This window comes from Ursus americanus, chromosome 36 (assembly GCF_024610735.1).
Source record: "Ursus americanus isolate L20-20 chromosome 36, mUrsAme1.1.p, whole genome shotgun sequence".
In the NCBI taxonomy this organism is placed as follows: Eukaryota; Metazoa; Chordata; class Mammalia; order Carnivora; family Ursidae; genus Ursus; species Ursus americanus.
In genome coordinates, this window is record NC_142162.1 from 10,237,823 (window position 1) to 10,242,470 (window position 4,648).

The following is a 4,648-nucleotide window of genomic DNA, read 5'->3' on the forward strand; positions in this document are numbered from 1 at the left end:
GTTCCACCATTAGGCACATATAAAGATGGGTTTATTCCCTAATGAGCAACGGAAGGGCACCGAAGGTGCCAATGAGATAGTAAAGTACAGTGACTGAGAGCTCAGGATCTGAAGTCAGATTCCTGGATTCAGATTCTGGGTCTGTCTTATTTGATGTGACTTTGGGCAAGCTACTTAACCTCTTAACTCTCAGTTTTTATCAATAAAATATATGATAATAATACCTGGGTCATAGTGTTGTAAAAAATATGGTATATGCAAAAAATATGGTATATTGTATAAGCAAACCTAGTGTTATAATGGTATATTTAGTCTAGTTCCCAGAAAATAAGTGTTTCATGAATGTTAGTTCTTTTCTATCTTGTTTGTATTTGTCCTTTTTCCCTCCTTTGACAGGATAAACTTCTTTAAAAAAAACTATGTCTTCTTTCTCCTTGATAAGGATTCATTTTAACTAATAAAGTGTTCTAAAATAAAATGTGTGTACTCACTTTAGGGGAATCCCTTCATCCCCAATCAGTAATCTCCACTTACATTTTCCTGAAGATAGCATGCAGTTGTGAAGCTGTTAGAAAGATCTCACGAATTTGCAGGTGGTTAGTATGCACCTGTGTGTTATTTTCAGGTAATATTCTGATCCCTAACATCTCTTTGTCTATTTCTCTCTTTTTCTCAACCTTGCTCTCATTTTCTATTTCATTCCCCTACTCCAAAAAGTTACATGGATATTTGCAACCAAACTCTTCCACTAGTTTGTTTTATACTCATATTTTCTCATAAAATACAATTGCCTAATTATGAAAGATAATGTGATTTCCCAAGGCAGGGTCTCTGGTCTCTTCACCCCTTCCACTTCCTAAAGAGTCAAAATTCTGCTCCTCTTATTAGCAGGAATGGGAAAAATGCAGGGCAGACACCTTGCTCTAGAATACTGAAGTCAAAAGGTGAGACAACAGTGCTGACATCCTTAACCTTGGTCTGCAGTTCTGACTGAACAAATCAAAGATTCTTTCTTGCCCTTGTTGAACTATAAGAAACCATTCTATTATGTCCACCAACTTCAGCCCATTCGTTTGTCCTGCTTCCATGCGCCAGATTCATCTGGGGATCACACTGTGGTAGCAAGAAAGAATCTCCCATCCACCATAGTGCCCATTTACACCACTGCAATCTAGGGACTTCCTGTAGAAGGAGAATCAAGAAAGATTAATAAAGGAGAGTGGCACCTGGGTGGCTCAGTCTGTTGAGCATGCGACTCTTGGTTTCAGCTCAGGTCACGATGTCAGGATCGTGAAATCAAGCCCCATGTCAGGCTCCATGCTCAGCGGGAGTCTGCCTGGGATCCTCTCTCCCTCTCCATTTGTCCCTCCCCCCTAAAATAAATAAATAAATCTTTAAAAATAAAAAAGAAAGCTTACGAAAGGAGAAGAAAAACTAATGGAAGTCTGCACATGTCAAAAAAAAAAAAAAAGACTCCCAAAAAACTGACAAACACAACGCATTGGTAAAATTACAAACTTGAGGATTCAGAAAATAAAGGCACAGTTACTTTCTAAAGAACAACCACATTTGGCGATTGCTGAGATAATTCCAGTTTCAATGTATTCCCTGTGGAGAAAAAAAATCTGGGTTCATCAAGCAGAAATGCTCCCTACATCTTCCATATTTAAAAACTTAGATTTACTTGAACTTTTAAGTTCACCATCTGCCAAAAGTCTAAGTCTGTTTTCTTATAAAATCAAAACCTGGGTTTCAGCTGGTATTAATAATATATCTATATTACCCATAATTGCTTCAAGCTTCATTTTGGCATGATTAAGGGTAATCACAATCCTTTGAAAAGTTCATAGTTTATTCTGTTTAAAGCTACTGTTAGAGTTAATGCATTTTCATTTTTCTACCTTCCATTCAATTAATCTGAAATCAAATATGCATTTCTTTTGATTGTGTCAACTTTTATCTTTCATCTCATATACCAAAGTAATAAGTTTGAGTGTCTAGCAGAGAGGAATAGATTTATGTATTTTGGTTACCAAATCCTATAAAAATCCTTAAAATATGCACAATGGTATCACATTTATGCAAGGTCATATGTAAAGTAGCTTCAGCCATCTGGGTTGAAGCTAAGAACCCTTCAATTGAAGGTCAAGGTCTCTGGTACAAAAAGTAGAAGTTGCTTGTTACTGCTGTAGCAGCCCAATAGAAGTGGTCTTCTATTGCTTCTTTACTGCCAACTAGCCACAGCTGCAAGCAGCCAAAGTCAGACACACTCTGCCAAAGGCGGTGGGGAGGAGGAGCTGTAGGCACCAGTACCCCCAAAGACATTCTGCTTTCAGGTATCTTCTCACACTACTAGTCTTGCCTATTTCTTTATTGTTCTGCCACTCATGACTTCCTTGGAAATGGTGACAATTTCTCAATAAGTCTTTTTTCCTACCTGAAGTTAAAACTCTTGGCTCTACTCATTTCTTATTGCATTTTCAAGACAGCCCTCCCAAGCCTTCAGGAGAAGGAAGCAGCCAAAGAATGAAGTTATTGGTGTTACTACCTACATAGTATATTTCTACAAAAATGCCAATTAATGACTCCAATCCCCCCCACCTCCCCAGCATTCAGCTTTCTTTGTTGAAGGACTGTAGTCAATTCTATCTACTGTAGATCTTACTTCCAAAACCAAAGCATCTGTCATATCCCCCAAATCTTCCAAGCTTCCACCAAAAGGGAAACCTCTCTGCTTCCTGCAATCAGCTTTCCTCTACCTCTATTCTCAACCACTCCACTCAATGTCCCAGCCTCCCAAAAATAATGCAGATTACCTAAGGCCACTGAGCCTGAAAGCCTCACGGTTTGTCTTCTTTCTTCTTTCTTTGTTTAATTAATTTATTTTTTTCCTTCAATTCCATGTCCCCCTATTCACAATACAGGCAAAGGGCCTGGGCCAGGTTGGATATGGGTGGATTTACTCTGCCTCCTTTTTCCATACAATCGGTGTAAGAATAGCCTGTGGTAAGAACCCTGAGGTTTTGGGCAACTCTCGTCCTAGATCTCTAAAATTGAAACCTTGCTAAGTGGCTTCGGTACACTGTGTTACCCTGTGTATCAATGAACCATGTACACCCTAGAACATAGGTCTTGTGGTAGACCTACCGCATGCAGGGCAACACCCCTCCCAGAGCATCTATAAGATACTAATATCTGCAACAACCATGCCTGAAACAGGTTTAGGGGCCCTGCAAATAAATGAAGCAGGGGGACGATATAAGCTCCCTTGTTTCACAGCCAACGACTCAAGCCACAACAGGCTTTCTATGGCTGCCCTTCTGCGTAGGCCCAGACTGAGCACAAAAGTCTGACACAACTGGTATCCAGTGATTATTAGTAAAAAGATGCACCCAAAATGGAATTCTATTAAGGATAAGAATTCAGATTTAAAGAGCTTACACCAAGTCTCAGTCATATGAATCCAAAGACAGAGGTCCCCTTTGTATAGCAATCTGACCTATAATGATTTGATTGCCTATAGAATACAGCACTCTGAAATACAGTAAAGGTTCTTGAGTCTTTTCTTGTTGATATGATGTATCACGCTGATTGATTTGCGAATATTGAACCACGCTTGCATCCCAGGTATGAATCCCACTTGATCGTGGTGGATAATCCTTTTAATGAACTGTTGGATTCTATTAGCAAGTATCTTGTTGAGGATTTTGGCGTCCATATTCATTAGGGAAATCGGTCTGTAATTCTCCTTTTTGAGGGGGTCTTTGCCTGGTTTGGGGATCAAGGTAATATTGGCCTCATAGAAGGAGTTTGGTAGCTTTCCTTCTGTTTCTATTTTTTGAAATAGCTTTAGGAGAATAGGTATTATTTCTTCTTTGAATGTTTGGTAGAATTCCCCAGGAAAACCGTCCGGGCCTGGAGTTTTGTTATTTGGAAGGTTGTTTATCACTGACTCAATTTCTTCATAATTAATTGGCCTGTTTAAGAAATCAATTTCTTCCTTTTTCAATCTTGGTAGTTTGTAGGTTTCCAGGAAGGATTCCATCTCTTCCAGATTGCTTAGTTTATTGGCATATAGCTGTTGATAAAAATTTCTAATAATCCTTCCAATTTCAATGGTGTGATCACAAAGACAGCATGGTACTGGCACAAAAACAGACACATAGACCAATGGAACAGAATAGAGAGCCCAGAAATGGACCCTCAGCTCTTTGGGCAACTAATATTTGATAAAGCAGGAAAAAACATCCGGTGGGAAAAAGACAGTCTCTTCAATAAATGGTGCTGGGAAAATTGGACAGCTACATGCAAAAGAATGAAACTTGACCACTATCTCACACCATACACAAAAATAAACTCCAAATGGATGAAAGACCTCGATGTGAGACAGGAATCCATCAAAATTCTAGAGGAGAACATAGGCAGCAACCTCTACGACATCAGCCAAAGCAACCTTTTTCATGACACATCCCCAAAGGCAAGAGAAACAAAAGATAAAATGAATTTATGGGACTTCATCAAGATTAAAAGTTTCTGCACATCCAAGGAAACAGTCAGAAAAACTAAGAGGCAGCCCACGGAATGGGAGAATATATTTGCAAATGACACTACAGATAAAGGACTGGTATCCAAGATCTACAAAGAACTT

General features: G+C 39.1%; 1 non-coding gene across 1 annotated transcript; it reads right to left on the bottom strand.

Moving 5' to 3' along the window:
- Positions 1–2,899: 2,899 nt before the first annotated feature.
- LOC123801879 (small nucleolar RNA SNORA51) lies at positions 2,900–3,023 on the bottom strand. The gene has a single exon (XR_006782354.1). It is a non-coding gene; the product is annotated as a small nucleolar RNA SNORA51 (small nucleolar RNA).
- Positions 3,024–4,648: the final 1,625 nt, after the last annotated feature.